Here is a 17957-nt window from a genome sequence, read left to right on the forward strand (position 1 = left end):
AGGAAGGAGACAAATCTGTGGGGAGCTTCCCTGATCTCTCTGAAAGTTCTGCTCACTGTGGACACTGGTAAACCCACATGGGTAGAGCTCAATGAGAAGAACTGGGGGCTGAGGGAGCTGTGTATGGCAATGCAGCTAGTCATGTAGAGGTGTGTGATCAAAATGAAAAATGTCTCTGAGATTCAGTACCGGGGACACTAGGGCACCAATGGCCCTGACACACCAGGCCCATGCTCGGAGCCCACAATGACGACATAGGGGCCCACAAATATGTTTGGTACCAGGGCCCACAAAAGGTTAATCTGCCCCTAAATCCAGATGCTGGGGGCTGTGGTTGAAGGCACAGCAGAGTGGTGCAGTGGCAGCGTGCTGGGCCCATAACCCAGAGGTCGGTGGATCGAAACCATCCTCTGCTAGGGATGCACTTGTTTCTTTTTGCTCTGGGCCTTCACGCGAGGCAACAACCAGCAGAGCGCCAAGAGCCTAGCCCATGAGGCTAGAGGTGGCTGAGGCGGGGGCCTGCCAGGGAGCTCCCCAGCACCTCTGGCTGCATGGGCTGAAGGCAAGAGGCCTGCGTGTGGAGAGGGCTCCTGTCCCAGCTGGAGGCAGCCGTGCTTCCTCGTCCCCTTCTCCCACCCGCACCGGCAGGCGGCTTCTGCGTAGAACAGGAGGGAGGCTCTCAGGACACTACACAGCTCTGTGTGGCTGTCAGGGGAAAGAGCCAAGGCTCCCGACTCGACCTGCCATTGACTCGCGGGGCTCTGCACTCCGTCAGTTGGGGCGGGCCAGGCTGCGGCCGGGACTCAGGCTGGGGCAGCATGGCCGTGCTTCCCTGAGGAGGCATGAGGCAGGCCAAGGGCTGTGTGCTGCCAACAGGGAAGTGGGAGGGAGGTGTCTTCGGGCCAGCGCGTCTCATCCGTTTCTCCCTTGCCACTTGAGTGGAGGCGGGAAGGGAGCGAAACATACCAGGTTCAAGGTTTTGCACCCTGCCATGAGGATTGAGCCCAAGCCCCTGGCATGGCTGCGGGGAGATGGGTTTCTGAGTCGCATCCAGTGCACTCTGAGGGCCACCAGCTGAAACCACTGAGGCCAAGAGGGACAGTTTTCAGGTGGCAAAAGGGAAACTTTGAGGCTCCCAGCAGGTCTTGAGGAGCAAAGAAGTAGCACAGGGTTACCACCGTCCCTGGGTGGGCTCGAACCACCAGCCTTTCGGTTAACAGCCGAACGCGCTGACCCATTGCGCCACAGAGACACCTAGAGACTGATGTGCTGTTACCAAAGCTGCTGCCTAGCAGCCTGCGCGTGTGGGGCAGAGTGTTGGGGTGCGGGAGGCAGTGAGGGGTGCAGGCTCTGGGAGGGAGCTTGGTGCAAGAGGGGGCTCCGGGCTCTGCAGGGTGTTGGGGTATAGGAGGAGCTGTGGGGTGTAGGCTCTGGGGGGGGGAATTTGGGTGCAGGAGGGGTTCTGGGCCGGGGCAGAGTGTTGGGGTGCGGGGTCTGGAGGGAGCGCCGGGCTGGGGGTTGGGGTGCAGGCTCCGGCTGGGAGGTGCTTACCACAGGGGCTCCCAGTCAGGAGCTGGCTGCTGGCACGTCTGTGCGTGCGGCCCCTGGGAGGGAGGGGGGCAGCGGGTCTCCGTGCACTGACCACACCTGCAAGCGCCGCCCCTACAGCTGCCATTGGCCAGTTCCAAGCCAATGGGAGCTGCGGGGACAGTTCTGGGGGTGGGGGCAGGGCATGGAGCTGCCTCACCCCCCACTTTCCCCGTGGGCCCCAGAGATGTGCCAGCAGCCAGCCGGGTCTGGGAGGGGCCCGGGGCCAGGGCAGGCAGGCAGCCTCTGAGCCCCGCTGCGCTGCTGGACTTTTAGCGGCCCAGAGATTGGGATCGACTGGCCGAGGCTGCAGGATCGACCAGTTGATCGCAATCAACGGGTGGTGATCACTGTTATGAGGAGTAAACTGAAATGGCCACGTGATGGTGCCAGAGGCTAAGAAATGAAAAGCCCCAAGATCCCTCACTCCTCATTGACTCTGAACAGGGGTTTAATTCAAATCCCTTTAGTTCTGTGGCTGGTAAAATATAAGGTTCAAGCTATTTGAAGAGTTGTGACACTGGGGTTATGGATGCTGTAACCATATCTCAGACTGAATAATGATTTTAGATCTGATTCCTGGCAGCTTCCCAAAAGCAAACCCAATTGGTTCTTCCCTACAATTGGTGATCCTGGGCAGCAGGGGATCCCCTTTATCTGCTGGGGAACCTCTCTGGGTCCCACTGTCAAATCTCCTCTATTTTCCGCACTTCAGGTGCTTCTGACTCCTTGGGGAGGTTTTCCTTGCAAGGTCTCTGTGTCAATCTTTGTGTGTAGGAAGCAAAGAGTGTGGGGCTGTCACTGAGCTGAAGGCGGGAAATGGTTAATTGAGAGAGATGGCTGAAGAATAAAATAGTCCCAGAAGCAGAGGTGCTGGAATGCGGGGGAGGGAGTGGGGCCTGGCCCCCAACTTTTAAAGGTGGGGAGACTATGCCCTCCAACTCTTCACTCTCTGCCCTCCAACTCTCCAAGTCTTTCTCAAAACACTCAGCCCCGGGTCTGAGTGTTATGAGAGAGAAAGATTCCAGCGTCTTAAACAATCCTTTAGCAAGACAAAGAACCTCACGTCTATCGATTCGCAAAACACTCCCAAGAAATTGTAACAATAGTTTGTCATAAAGAAAGTAAAGCACTAGAAGGTTCCAATTTTTTCCAGCCCCTTGAAGAAATCTGCTCTAAAGAAGCCTTGTCACAGTAAAACTCTTTCCGCTTTTCTAACCAGAAGATTCTCCCCAAAAGGAGCTGCACCATTCCTGGAGACACTGCAATACCAGGCCGATGCATGGGGTGGACAGAGCAAGCTCCTAGTCCGTCCCCCTGTTTCAAAAATCAATTTAATAGACAGTCCTCAAATAAAGGACATATCAGCTATTAAACTGATAAGAACAGATTTAATAATTTTATTAAGATAATGTTGAAATAAAAAGAAAACGGTACAGAGTTCAAGCATAGAAGTTTCTGGTTATGAGGGGATAAGGTACAGATTATCAAGGGGTGCGAAATTCGGTTTAGAAGCTGGTGGCATAAGGAATACATAATCTGCAATCTCTCTGATTGGGGGTAAAAGTTTAACCGGTCGAAGTACAGACATTGAGATATGGGGGTATGTTGTCCATATAATGGCTATGTTCAGGTGTGGAGTATGATGAGTGGATACGATGATGGGGATGGTTCTACCCTCTTTTGGTGGGATTTAATGTTCAGGGAGTTTATGATTCCAGTTCATACGGTCCAATGGAAAAAGCCTCTCAGTCCCTTTCCCATAGTGGATGCACGATGTCGAACCGGCTCACACCTCCTGGTACTGTCGGTGGCCGGTGATGTGTTCGATGTAGATGTCCCTGGACCATCGGATGGTGTCCGAGACCATGAGGCGCCGCATGAGCCGTGCGTAGCATCGACCGATCCCACAGGTCCGCAGCACACGCTCGTTGCAGGGGTCCCAAGCGCCCGGACTCCGACGATCAGGGCATCCATCTGCACCTTGTAGCCCTTCGCTCTCAGGGTGTCGGCCAGGGGGGTATAAATTTCCAGCTTACGAGCTCGGGCTTCTCGGAGGGCCGGGGTCCTGTTCTCGAAGGGGACCGTGATGTTGATGAGGATGATCTTTTTCTGGGCCTCGTCGGTGACGACCACGTCGGGTCGCAGCGGGCTGTCAGTGCCGGGGATGCCGCAGTCCACGGCGACCGCCCCCAGGTGCGGTGCGATGGCTTTCACCAGGCGGTTCTGGATGGCATTGCAGCGCAGCTGCCCGGCTCTGGAGTGGGGCTTGCAGCTGCACAGAACGTGGGGCAGGGTCTCGCTGGAGTAGCTGCACTTCCTTCAACGCTTGTCTCGGTTCCCGTGGCGGACGGCTCCGTTGAGCGGGACGCAGTTGAGCCGGGCGCGGAGGATGAACCGCCAGTCAGCGAAATGGGTGAAGCCACCCCCGGCGAGGAAGTGGCTGCTGGCGTCCCACTTGCTGGTCAGTTCGAAGGCTTTACCCTGGTCCGGTTTACGCTTCAGAGCTTCCATGTACAGCGAGTGGATCACTGCCTTCAGGGTCCTCTCCAGCAGGCCCCTGGCGCTCGGGGTGACGATGGTGTTGTCCTCAGACCTGATCTGCGGCACCAGGACTCCCAGCTCCTGGCGCTCCTCGCACCACTCCCAGCGGCAGCCGATGCGCTTCCCCAGGTGACGCGTGGCACTGTGAGCGCGGGAGCACAGTGAAGCGATGTCGCGCCCGTCCCCTCCGAATTCGCCATCCAGGGAACCGCTCAGGAAGCTGGCGGTGTCTTGGTTGGAGGGGGCTCTGCCAATCCGCTTCTTTGTTGCATCACGGAGGGCGTTTGCTGCGATGTTCCTTAACATGGCGTCGGGACATGTCAGCAGGCGGAAGGCGTGGGTGATCACCGCGATGTCACACAGATCACCCATGCGGGGGACATTAGCACCACCATGCCTGAGGGTGATATACACCAGCTCGCTGCTGGCTCTCTGGGGAAGGAACAGCCACTTCTTCACCAGCTGCCGGACGATCTTGTCTGCCTTGTTGAGGGGTGCCTTCACGACGGCAGATCCCCTTAGGACGAATGAGATGCGGGGGATCAGGAAGGTGTTCAGGGCATTTATCTTTTGCCACGGTGCTAGCAGTGAGGCGTCGATCTTGGCGGCATCCTGCAAGATCTCCTGGATGGTGTCCTCGGGTGTCTGCCAGACACGGAAACCTGTCGGTGTGCCGAGGTGCCGGTAGGCCTGCCCCTCTGCCAGGGGGATGACGGGCTCACCCTGGATCTGGAACCCTGTTGTCTGCACCGAGTCCCTTTTGCTGCCGTCGATGTGGAGAGATACGCACTTCTTTGCACTGAAGCGGAGCCCCATCCAGTCGGCAGCTTGACTGGTGGCATCTAGAATACATGGAGGTTCTCTGGGTCATCTGCGGTCAGGACCAGGTCATCCGCATAAGCCAGGATGCTCACCCTCTCACCGTGGAGGTTGAAGCCATCTGTGCCATTGGAGATCGCTCACAGCAACGGCTCCATGGTGAGGTTAAAGATGATGGGGCTGAGGGGACAGCCCTGCTTAACTCCACTCCGGATCGGGATCTCGGCGGTCTCCCCTTCGACCGAGCCAATGGTGGTGCTGCATCCCTCGTACACCTCTCGGATCACACGGAGGAAGTTCTCTGGCATGCCAAACTCCTGGAGCATGGCAAAGATGTGGTGGTGGGTCATGGACCCAAAGGCGTTAGCCAGGTCGAGCCATGCTACCGTGCACTGCCTCCGCGCCCTTCCAGCTGTTTCGATGGTGGTTTGGAGGACAAAGTGGTCTTCATAGCAGCCCTCGCAGGACATGAAGCCTTTCTGGGTGGAGCTGATGGCTCCCCCGCTCACCGACCGCTCTGTGATCCTCGACGCTAGGCAGCTGGCTTAGAGCTTGGAGGTCGTAGAGCAGAAGGAGATGGGCCTCCAGTTGCTGGGGTCATCCCGCTCACCCTTCTTGTACACCAGTACCGTCATGGCCTTCTTCCAGGAGCTGGGAGTCTGGCAGAATCACTTGCACTGGTTGAAGAGCGTGGCTAGGACCAGGCAGCCGGGATCTCGCTTTTTCAGGAGGCTGTAGTGGATGCCGTCTTTCCCGGGAGCTGTGTTTTTTGTTTTTGAGAGTCTGGCCATCACTTCCCCTGGTGTAAAGTCAGTTTCCAGGACACCTGCTTCGTCGACACGGGGCAGGGGGCGGAGGCACTCTGGGAGCTGAGCGTCATTCTGGGCTGTGCGCTCGAATACATCCTTGAAGTAGCTGTAGAGACGTTCAGATGGGATCGTGCAGTAGGGCGAGGGCCCATCGAGGACCTCCCTCATGGCTTTGGAGCGCTTTGCCCGGTACAGCTTTTGGATCCTTGAAGCTGCTGCTGGATCGTAGCGGCGGCTGGCGTCTCTACTTCTGGCTCCCCTGGTGGTGGTGTTGAGGTTTGGAGCAGGCGTTCTGTGAGCAGGCGGGGCATTCTCCTGGTTGGAACTTCTCCTACGAGTGGTTTCCGCAGACATTTCTTGTGTCAGCCTGTCTACAAGGAGGTCGAAGTCATCAAAGGAAGCTGCCGCTTGTAGCTCCTCGGTCCAGGCAGTCTGCCACGGAGTGGCAGCCCTCACCATCGGCTGCTGGCCCTCATGGTCCTCGACCTCGTCTGGTGCAGGCTCAAAGCCCACATGGTCGGCCTGCCTTCTATCTCGTGAGTCAGGATTCCCTTCGGTTGGGTGCTGGGGCAGGATCTCTGGCGGGATGCTGGCGTTGCTTGTGCTCGGAGAGACGCGGTCCGGCTCGGGGGTTGCTGGGACACCGCTGGTCCTTCTAGGAGTGGCTGCTGCCTGGGCGGTTGCTGCTGGAGCGTGAGATCTCCCGTAGGCAGCGTCCCTCAGAATGGACTCGGGGGCCGTGCTGGACCGTCTGGCGATGAGGGCCTGGTGCTTTCCTGTGGCTGCGGGGCTGGTTCCTCCAGTAATGTCTGGAGCTCGCAGGGCGGTCTGAGGCTTGGCACTGGCTCCTCCGGCAGTTGGAGTTCGCAGGGTGGTCTGAGGGGCGGCGCTGGCTCCCCTGGCTGCTGGAGTTCGCCGGGCGGTCTGAGGTGTGGCTCTGGCTCCTCCGGCAGCTGGAGTTCGCGGGTGGTCTGAGGGGCGGCGCTGGCTCTTCCGGCGACAGTATCTCAAGCAGCTATGCGCGATGGGGCGCTGATCCTTCTGGGGATGGGGATGTGCTGGGCAGGGGGCAGGGTAGTACTGAGTCATCTCAGTATGGAGATTTGCTTGGCGATGTGAGGGGGTGAGACGGGCCTCCTGCTGGCGAGGACCTGGGTGATGTTCCCCGAGGCAGCAGGTACCTTCTTGATCGCAGCACCCCGTTGCGCTGGTCTGGCGACGGGGGCAGGCTTCTTGGCAGCAGCTTGCACAATCGCTGTTCTTTGTTGAGGCTCAGGAGCAGTGGGCCGGCGCACAGCAGGAGGGCTGGGAGCCGGGGCAGGAGATTGTGTTGTTCCCTTGAGGCGTTTCCTGCAGGTGACTCGGTGCATCTTGCATTGCTTCTGCGTCTCGAAGGGCAGGCTGCAGAGGGCACAGCTGAAGGCGACCCTCTTGCTGTGGCATCTCTTCAGGTGCCTGGCGACGCCACCGAGGAGGTGGAAGCTTCGGGGCGGAGAGCAGATGGGGCAGATGAGCACGTCCGCAGGGAGGGGGTACTGCAGGTAGATGGTGTCCTCATTGCAGCGGGGGGGTTCCAGCAGCATCAGTGGTATCGCTGGCTGGTTCATCCTGGTGTGGGCGGGTGGGGTCGAGAGGTCCGGCTGGGCGGGCATCCGGCAGGGACCTGGGGTCCCTCTGGGTGGTTTCAGAGGCTGGGCAGGCATCCGGCGAGGCGCTGGTGACCCTCTGGGTGGCCTCTGGAGAGGTGCTGGTCCGTCTATGGAGATTCCTCTCTTGATGGTGTCTAGAGCAGTGAGAGTACCACCAGCTTCGGGGACCTGGGCAGCTGCGGGGCGTGGGAGGTGCTCGCCTCAGAGCATCTTGCAGCATGCTATCAGTTCTGGAAGGGTTCTAAGGAGAGCGGTTTAGGAACCTAAATAGAATAGAGTAAGAAACTATTAAACTGGTTACTAACCTGCAAACAATGACAAAGGAAAATCTGCAAGAGCAGCCTTTCAACTGAGAGGTCTAATAATAAGATGTTACTAATAACTAACCAAAGGGTTAGAAATGACTCAAACCATACTCTTCGTACAAACCAAATGTTGACATGGACAACACCACATTTTTTTGCTGCTCTTCAACCTTGATATTCTCCCCATACGGAGGTCCACCGGTCCTGGAGGTTCAGTACTGCAATAACAGGGTGATGTGTGCAGTGGATGGAGCCAGTTGCTATTCCATCTCCCGATTCCAAAAATCAGTTGAATAGATAGACCTCAGATAGAGGAAGTCTCAGTTATTAAAGTGATAGGAACAGATTTAACATTTGTATTCAAGCTAGTCCTCTGCATATAATGCTTAAATTATCCAAAAATAGCACATTTGGTTTAAAAGGTCAAAAAAGGCACATCGCCCATAATCTGAAGTGGGACTGTTCTTAATGTTTCCTTTGAATAGTGTGGGGGTGCCTCAGTTTCCCCCATGCAGTTCTTAAGGATCTAGGTGGTGGGGTAAGGGGGTATGATCATTGCAGAGCCCTAGAGGGCAGGTGTGTGCAGGGGTCTGGACACAGACAATGGCCGACACCCTGTTTCCTGGCAACTGATGGCCTGGGCCCTTCCCCCTGCAAGGTGAGAGCGAAAGGGTTGGAGAACAAAGGAATCAGGTGACCTCCTGGCCCGGGAAAGGAACAAAGCCCAGAGGAGGAGGGGCTGGAGGGAGTTTCAGTTTGGGGCTGGCTGGGACATGGAGTGAAGTGCAGACGGGGTTGTCTGGCTCACTGCCCCTGCAAAATGGACCCAGCTGAGGGGTCCTGTTCTCTGCACCTACAAACTCTGTGTTAGACCATGTTCCTGTCGTCTAATAAACCTTCTATTTTACTGGCTGGCTGAGAGTCACGTCTGACTGCGAAGTTGGGGTGCAGGACCCTCTGGTCCCCTCAGGACCCCGCCTGAGCGGACTCGCTGTGGGAAGTGCACGGAGGGGCAGAGGATGCTGAATGTTCCGAGGTCAGAGCCAGGAAGGTGGAGCCGGGTGAGCTGTGTGTCCTGCAGACAGGCTGCTCCCCGAGAGGAGACTTCCCCAGAGTTCTGCATGGCTTCCTGGGGAGCAGTTCCAGAGCATCACCCAGGGACTCCGTGACACTGATACTTGGTGAAATCTAAGTATAGAACACCCAAGCAATTTGGGGATTGTGACCTGCTCCTTAACAGTCTCCCCTGAGGTTGGCACTCACAGTTACGAGCTGCTCCAGATGGCTCCAGACCTCTCATGGATCAGTCACTGGTTAGCAGATAGGAAACAAAGGGTAGGAATAAATAGTCAGTTTTTACAATGGAAAGGGGTAAATAGCAGCTCTAGGCAGCACTTTATACCACCTGGCAGATGCTCTGCAATTACCCAGCACTGCCATCCCCAAACCCTCGCCCTCTCCCCCATGCTTTGACAGTAGATTGGATTTCTTTTGCACTGCCCCCAAGTGGCCCGGAGCTGGGTGAGGCGGGTATCCTTGTTATGGGGATTGCAGTAGCACAACTGGGTCCCACACAGGGATCAGGGCCCTGTTCTGCGGGTGCTGGATGCACGACACACCTGCGGGGCAGCTGCCTTGTAGGAGCTATTGGGGGAAGATGGGAGCTGGGAGCCGCTCCCCCCACTGATCACATCAAAAGTGGGGCCTTAGGCGCCGACTCCATGGGTGCGCCAGGGCTGGAGCACCCACGAGGAAAATTTGGTGGGTGCAGAGCACCCACCAGCAGCTCCCCGCCACACCCCCAGCTCACCTCCGCTCCGCCTCCGCCCCTGAACACACCGTCCCGCTCTGCTTCTCTGTCCCCACCCCCGGCTCCCCGTGAATCAGCGGTTCAGCAGGAATTCGGGGAGGGCTGAGAAGCAGGCCGCGGCTTCACACTCAGGCCCAGGGAGGCGGAGGTGAGCTGGGGCGAGGAGCGGTTCCTCTGCGCACCCCCCCCCCCGTGTTACCTGCTGTGGTGCGGGCGGCCCTCCTTGCGCCCCCGCACCCCAGCTCACCTCCGCCTCCCTGGGCCTGAGCGTGAAGCTGCTGCCCGCTTCTCAGCCCCCCGGCTTCCCACGCAAACAGCTGATTCGAGGGAAGCCGGGGTGGGGGGTCGGAGAAGCAGAGCGGGGCAGCGCGTTCAGGGGAGGAGGCAGAGGCGGAGGTGAGCTGGGGCCAGGGATGGGGCGGGGAGCTGCCAGTGACTTTTACGAAAAATACCTGTGATTAAATCGTCACCTTACTCATTGTCAGTGAAATAAATTGAAAGGCTTCCGACTGCAAGTGGATTTAGCCCAGGACCCTCAGAGTCAGCCGCTGTTACACCCCCACTGAGCTCTCTGTCAGGTGTCCCAGTGCTGGAAGCCTCCTGTTTACATCCTAAGATAGCGTTTTTGCACCGGGGGGCTGATATTTTGGACTGGACACTGTATCAGGGAAAGGTGCTGCTGTGCTCCAGAAAACAAGCCACCTCTGCACCAAAGAGGGAGAAAAGGACCTGCCAAAGCCCGGGATTGAACCAAGGACATTTAGATCTTCAGTCTAACGCTCTCCCAACTGAGCTACTTCGGCAGCTGCATGGCTCCCCTTTGGCCTGCTGCTTCTCTGTCAGGGGTGTTTTGTCAGCCTTGGCACACAGAAAGGACGTCATTGTGAGAGGCCCAGGAAGGCAAGGCTTGCTTTTGCCTGCCTTGCTCAGCTTGACTTGCTGCCTCACCCCGTTCCTGCCTTACTTCCCAGGTTGACCTGGTGGCAGAAGTGGACTGAGGGCCAGTGGCGCAGGGAGGAAGTTGAGCTGGACCCTGAGCTAGACTAGACCCTGGTGGCAAGAGTCTGGCCACCACTTGCCACCCCACCCTGTTGTCCTGGCTTCCCCTGTCTCCTGTTGGGGCTTCCCCCCGTAAACCACCCTGCCCCAACCAGCCCTAGGCTAGCTGGGCTCCCTTGGTCACCTGATGGCTGGTCACCCCAGTCGGTGCTGAGCACCCCTCTTCTTCCCCCTGGTGCTCCAGCCCCAGAGCACCCACAGAGATGGGGCCTCTGGCCAGATTAGGATCAGCTGCTTCGGGGTGAATCTGGAGTCAACCCCTGAGTGTGGGGCCAGCCTGAGTCCTGCGGAGCCGCCAACCGGGAGCTACCTGAGCCAAGCACCGCCCGGCTGGACCCCGAACCTCCAACTGCCCCGCCCTCCCACCCCAATCCCTCCTACCCCAAAACCCCTCCTGGAGCCTGCGCCCCACAATCCCCCTACCCACAAACCCCTCCCCGTCCTCAGTGCCCTGCCCCGACCTCCTCCCTCCTCCCCCATTCTCAACACCCCGCCTCCGACCTCCTCCTCCCCCCGTCCTCAGCACCCCGCCCCAACCTCCTCCTCCCCGCTGTCCTCAGCGTCCCTCCCCCGACCGCCTCCTCCCCCGCCCTCAGCACCCATCCCCCAACCTCCTCCTACCCCCGGCATACTCAGCACCCCTCCCCCAACTTCCTCCTCCTCTCCCCACCATCCTCAGCACCCCGCCCCCAACCTCCTCCTCCCCCGAACTTTAAAGACTGGGTAGGGAGAGATGTAATTGAATAGAGCTTTGAAATGAAGTCTGCATTGTTAGTGGTAGAAGAGTAGATGTTTGCTCAGGTCTTGTGATGTACGCAAACAAGTCTTGTCTAGGGCCAGAGCTTTGATTCAAAGATCAAAAAAGGAATATTAACATTTAGGAAGACTCTTGAGTGACATAGTATTATTGTCTATGTCTCTTTGAAGGTTGCGATCACCTGCATCTGAACTGTTTAATGGATAAATTATCCTGTGCTAATTGCCATGATCTTTGGAAGAAGGAAAGTTAAGCCAATTGTTTTCTCAGACAGGAAATGTATAAAAACCTTGGGACATGATCCTTCTTCATCTCAGACCTGCTTTGGGTTTCAAGAGGGGGAAACCCTGAGCCATAAGGATTGAGATCCCCAGTCATTGACTGGAGTCACCCTGAATATGGACATCGGACTGTAACCTGTGGACTATTTCTAAAAGGACTTTTGGCGACTACAAGCTCGTCTCTGCTGTGTGTCTGAACCTCAAGAATTGAACTCAAGTCTGTCTGTATATTGATCTTTTAACCAATTCTCCCTCTTTTCTTTTTTAATAAATTTTAGTTAGTTAATAAGAATTGTCTGTAAGCGTGTATTTGGGGAAAGATCTGAGTTCTCATTTGACCTGGGTCTGGGGCTTGGTCCTTTGGGGTCAGGAGAATCTTTTCTTTTGTGTGATCAAAGAAGATTTTCAGAATTGACCATCATATGCTTGACATGCGTGTCTAGATGGAGGCCTGAGGCTGGGCACCTTAAGGGAACTGCATTATTTGGATGTCTGAGTAACCAGGGAGGTGCTATAGCAGCTGTTTTGGGCTGGCTGGGTAAATCTAACTATTGGAATATCCACCAGTGTTTGGGGTTTGTCTGCCCTGGTCTGTTTGCAGTTCACCGTGATTAAGCGACCTCAGCTGGCTCTCACGGGCAGCACCGTCACAGCTGGGTGTGGGTGTTAATCTTTTCCTGTCTGGTGTGTGCTGGGCTCACAAAGGCTTTTTGCTCCCTTGGGGTGGGGCCTGGTGTCCTGGTTTGGGAGCCCTGTGGATGCGATGGGGTGTCTGGAATGGGGCGTGTGTGATCCCACGGTGCCCCTTCCCCTCTGCCTGCGGAGCTGAGGACAGACGGGTCTGAGGAGCAGAGCAGGAGCTCTGGGACAGAGAAGAGCAATATGAAGATGGCGTCTAAGATGAGGCCAGGTGACTTCTGTGGAGGGAGACATGCTGGACAATGCCAAGGATTCGGGAGACACCCAGGTGTGAGCCCAGGGCGCAGGGAGAGCTGCGGGAGGGTGTCTGTGTTATACTAATAAAATAAGACCAACAGGATCTTGTAAAAGGGACAAGGCAAAATGCCACATTTATTGTAAATATAATAAAAATATAGAAAACACACACAGTGAGCTGTAACTCACGAAAGCTTATGCTCAAATAAATTGGTTAGTCTCTAAGGTGCCACAAGTACTCCTTTTCTTTTCACACACAGCTATGTCACTTCTTATTCCTTACTTATCTACAGATACATTCATACTTTGAGTCATACAAGTTCTGCATAGGGGTTATAGTGACCAGCCTAAACGTTGCCCGTGACAGAGCACTGGCCAGGTGGCCTGGAGACAAGAATGGAGCCAAGTCCGTGTCAGATGTGCATCCGATGCTCCTGGAGGGTGGTGGCAGAACCGGAGACTGAAAGTTCTCAGTTCTCAGATTCCATTTTTATAGGAATTTAGTCCTATGCCAGCCACGCCAGTTAAGGGCTTTCCACGGTTGTTGTTACAAAAAGTGCCAATCTCCATTACAAAGTATCAGTTTACAGAGTAGAGTCAATTGAGCAGAACCAATTGAGCAAGTCAAGTCAATTGAGCTGTTTGCGTTCATAAGCATTGTCATAAATATAAAGGGAAGGGTAAACACCTTTAAAATCCCTCCTGGCCAGAGGAAAAACCCTTTCATCTGTGAAGGGTTAAGAAGCTAGGATAACCTCGCTGGCACCTGACCAAAATGACCAATGAGAAGACAAGATACTTTCAAAGCTGGAGGGGGGGAGAAACAAAGGGTCTGGGTCTGCCTGTGTGATGTTTTTGCCAGGGACAGAACAGGAATGGAGTCTTAGAACTTAGTAAGTAATCTAGCTAGATGTGCATTAGATTCTGATTTCTTTAAATGGCTGAGAAAATAAGCTGTGCTGAATGGAATGGATATTCCTGTTTTTGTGTCTTTTTGTAACTTAAGGTTTTGCCTAGAGGGATTCTCTATGTTTTGAATCTAATTACCCTGTAAGGTATTTACCATCCTGATTTTACAGAGGTGATTCTTTTTACTTTCTCTTCTATTAAAATTCTTCTTTTAAGAAACTGAATGCTTTTTCATTGTTCTTAAGATTCAAGGGTTTAGGTCTGTGGTCACCTATGCAAATTGGTGAGGATTTTTATCAAACCTTCCCCAGAAAAAAGGGGGTAAGATTTGGGAGGAGTTTTGATGGAAAGAGGTTTCCAAACGAGCTCTTTCCCAATAACTGGTGTTAGACGTTTGGTGGTGGCAGCAAAAGTCCAAGGGCAAAAGGTAAAATAGTTTGTACCTTGGGGAAGTTTTATCCTAAGCTGGTAAAAGTAAGCTTAGGAGGTTTTCATGCAGGTCCCCACATCTGTACCCTAGCATTCAGAGTGGGGATGGAACCTTGACAAGCGTCAATCTCAATTACAAGCAAGCAAAAGTGGAGGACTTGTGGCACCCTAGAAACTAACCAATTTATTTGAGCATAAGCTTTAGTGAGCTACAGCTCACTGCATCGGATGAAGTGAGCTGTAGCTCACGAAAGCTTATGCTTAAATAAATTTGTTAGTCTGTAAGGTGCCACAGGTCCTCCTTTTCTTTTTTCAGAGAGAGTAGTGTCAATTGAGTGGTTTGTATGTAAGGTGTCCATGTCAATTACAAAGCATCGCTTAGAGTTAATTAATGGCTCAAAACATACGAAGAACAAATCCACACCAAAAAACACAGAAAAGGCACACAACAAGAAAACACAAAATCCACATACCAAAAGAATACTAAACAAAAAAGAATATGCATGCAAAAAGCATACACACATGCACACAAAACTGGGCAAGGCATTCACAAAAATCACCCAGGACCCACATGCACATCAACACAACAGACACAAAACATACCAACATACAGAAGTCAGGCAGGGTTTGAGTCTCACAGCCAGGAGGGTGTGCACACAGGTGATCTGGGGAGCAAAGATTGAAGGAGAGTCAGGAGGTGAAGAATCATAGGATGGGCAGCACTCTGGGCTCTACTTGACCCCTCCTGACACAGGCGGCTGGTGGAGAGTGGAGCCTTGTAGATGTGTGAATCTGCCCTGCACTCGGTAAAGGAAGGGACCTCGGTGTCTGCTGGGCTGGAATTGTATTTTCTGCAGGGCAAAATGATTGGCAGAAGCCATCTGCTTACAGAAAACCAGTACTCTAGCTGGGGTTTGAACTCACAACTGCAGCATTGCTCTATAAGTCCTGTGCACTAAGCCATTGCACCACTGGAGCCCACATTTAGGGGCTTGTCTCTTTAGTTCATAGATGGATGGGTTGGCGGGGGTTGCATTACTAAAACAAATCCATAGGAAAGGCTGCAGGACAGCAGCAACAAAGGTGGGGAGCCTCATTCCGTGTGATCGAACTGGTTCCCACCTTCCGCTGCTGAGGGGAAGGTTGGTGCTTTGAGCCCACCCGGTGCTGGAACTTCTCCTGGGTGAGGTTAAGGAGACTCTGAAGAAGCGAAGGGAAGACTTTTCTATTCCGGCCGATCTTCATCTGTCTCCTGTGGCCCTTCAGGCTCTCTGCTCCCCTGTTGGGGCGATGCAGAGGCAAGTCCCGACCTGGGTGAGTCACGGAGAGGCTGTGTCCCATGGTGTGTGTGTGGGAGAGGGGTAGGACAGGGTTGGGGTGGGCTCCAGGGGAAAAGGTTGGGTATGACAGTGTGTGGGGGAGGGGGAAGGGTGTGTTTCTTAGGATATAAATGAGGGCAAACACGGGGTAGTGACAGTGAAGCCCCGGATCTGAGTGTTATGACCCTGTGCAGTGCTGCCATTCACCTTCCCCTCCTGTGGTCTCAGCTGTCATTGAATCCAGCATTTTTTCACCTGTCATCGTCCCAGAGGTGTCGCACATGCCCCAAATACAGTGTGCCCCTCTTGGAGACGCGAGGACTGGAGTGGTTTTCAGCTGCTGGGTTTTCTACATTGGCAAGGGGAACTGTTGAGTGTTTACATTCATTTCAAGCATCCCCATTCAGCGGACTCCTGAACACACTGGAGATGGGTCTGGAAATCGATTTTCATTTGAAAAAGTTTTTAAAGGGAGTCATTTGGATTTGAACTAGGAACCCATTGCCCTCCAGGCAAATATTCACCTACTGAGCTACACTCTCAGCAAAGACTGCCCTGTGTGGCCAGAGCAGGAACAGCTTTGAACCTGCGGGTTAGTAAACTTTATCTGTATACAAACCCCAAGGCTTACAAGACCCCCACACCCACTCTGTGTCACCAGAGCAAAACAACTTTCCTTGGAGCACACACTGCTCCCCAGCTCCGTGCCCTTCAATCTCCCCAGCATTGCTCCAATGCCTTAAAGGAACAGGGCACAGGTAACTCGAACCCCTTCATCCTGATAGATTTAATGCCCAAATAATTCCATGTAGACCAGAAGCGCAGAGCTCCTCTGAGTGTCAGCCCTATCCCGGTGTAGGTCCCCAGCAGTGAGTGTGGCCTACAATGCAGAGGTCACTTTTTTATAGTTTGAACATTTGTGGTTCTCCAGTGGAGTTATTGTCTCTCATACGGCAGACCACTAAATCTCACTGGGGATCTGGACTGTGGCTCTGCCATTCAATCTGTAGCTGGAGCAGGATATCACTGTGAGGGGTGAGCCGCCCCAATGTGATGTTCAAGAGACAGTGACTCCGGAAAGGACTTCGGTGGAACATGGTGGAACTGAACATCAGCTCCCATTGCGCGGTGGTGGCGAATGTGATCTCTGGACACCTCCTTTCCATGTGTCAGTGCTTTGCTGGCTGGGTTGGATCCAGAACCCTGAGTCTGTCATGCTGAGTCATGTCTCTGAACACATTCCTTCCCCAGCCCCAGACCTCATATGGCCAGTGAAGAGCTGAGTATTATTGTCCAATGTAGAAGTTACAGAATTTAAACTAGGAAGAACGGTCAATTTTCCCATCATTTCACATCTTTACATCCAAACAAGATGATTTTCTGAATGACCCATCCTCGTTCAACCAGAAGATATTGGGGGTGGGATGTAGGAGTCACTGGGGAAAACACAGAGACACAATTTCCTTTGCACAGATCCATGAACAGCAAAACCTCCTTATGTGTTTTGTCTGAGCCAGGGCATTCAACTTCAGTGAACCCTTCTCTCCTGCAATGGCAATGGTCAGACAGATGGGATGTGGCCACCTGCATCCCTGACAGGGAGATATTGGCTCGGCTCTTTCTTTATGCTGCTCTTGTTAGTCCATGAAACATCAAGGATGGAATGCAAGGCTGAGTTCATGCACCAACCCCCTGAAAAATGTCCATGCCCCAGAGAAATCCTGACCCCTGCTATTGGAATGATGTGCTGGAGATTTAACTAGGAAAGGGACTGTCTGAATTGTCATTTTGGGGCATGAACAATGATCTACAGCAATGTCGTTAACACAAACACACTCTCATCATGCTCCAGCCGGAAGGGAAATGGGCAGGAATTCTTGCTGTTCAGCCATGGACACACTTACACTAATGCACAGCCTTGAGTGTGCTGGGGAAGTGGATCTGAGCAATTTGAAGTGACAATTCTGTGAGAACTGAATCATAGTGTAGTGAAATAGCCATCCATCACGTAGTTGTGGCCAAGTGGTTAAGGCGATAGACTTGAATTCCATTGGGGTCACCCCCCGCAGGTTCAAATCCTGCCAACGATGGAAGCACAAGAATGTTATGACTACTGCAATCTTAGTGCCACAGCATGTGAACTGGAGCCAGATCTGGTCTCACTCTGAGGTTGTCTACACTTAAAACACTGCTGTGACACTGCGATAGTGCTTTGGAGTAGACAGTTGCTACAGCGAGTGGAGGGGTTTTCCCATCGCTGTAATAGTTACATTGACGGAACAATTTTTCCTTCTATTTAGCTCTATCTAACCAGGGCTTAGGTCAGCTTAACTATATTGGTTTGGGGGCTGTGGATTTTTCACAGCCTGAGAGACGTAGCTCTGCCAGTTAAGTGTCCAGCATACACCAGCCCTTAGATCCCTCTTAGGATTTCCATGCAAGCATTGACCTGTGAGAGGAAAACATCAGCTCACAAACACAGAGACTGAATTCCCCACAGTTAATCTCTCTGTGCTTTCCAGAATATCACAAAATTCAATTCATTCCTGCTAGGACAGAGAAAAAATAAGTGATGCAAAGTTTTTGGCTTGATTAAATAAAGTTAAGCGTTTAATTACTACAGTAAAAATATGTACCGATTCCTCTGAATAACACCATAACATGAGATAAGAACAGAGACAAATCTTGTCAGTGACGACTAATTTAACAAATGATCTTCCCATTATTAATTTCCACTGTGCCCC

The 17957-nt window shown here is 53.6% G+C and overlaps 3 non-coding genes and 2 pseudogenes across 3 annotated transcripts; 1 reads left to right on the forward strand and 4 right to left on the reverse strand.

Moving 5' to 3' along the window:
* Positions 1-1178: 1178 nt before the first annotated feature.
* TRNAN-GUU (transfer RNA asparagine (anticodon GUU)) lies at positions 1179-1252 on the reverse strand. The gene has a single exon. It is a non-coding gene; the product is annotated as a tRNA-Asn (tRNA).
* A 1572-nt stretch (positions 1253-2824) lies between these two features.
* On the reverse strand, positions 2825-2999 carry LOC141978338 (U2 spliceosomal RNA; annotated as a pseudogene).
* Positions 3000-7901: 4902 nt separating this feature from the next.
* Positions 7902-8108, reverse strand: LOC141978339 (U2 spliceosomal RNA; annotated as a pseudogene).
* A 2145-nt stretch (positions 8109-10253) lies between these two features.
* On the reverse strand, positions 10254-10326 carry TRNAF-GAA (transfer RNA phenylalanine (anticodon GAA)). The gene has a single exon. It is a non-coding gene; the product is annotated as a tRNA-Phe (tRNA).
* Positions 10327-17221: 6895 nt separating this feature from the next.
* On the forward strand, positions 17222-17303 carry TRNAS-UGA (transfer RNA serine (anticodon UGA)). The gene has a single exon. It is a non-coding gene; the product is annotated as a tRNA-Ser (tRNA).
* The last annotated feature ends 654 nt before the right edge of the window (positions 17304-17957 follow it).

This window comes from Natator depressus, chromosome 26, assembly GCF_965152275.1.
Source record: "Natator depressus isolate rNatDep1 chromosome 26, rNatDep2.hap1, whole genome shotgun sequence".
In the NCBI taxonomy this organism is placed as follows: Eukaryota; Metazoa; Chordata; order Testudines; family Cheloniidae; genus Natator; species Natator depressus.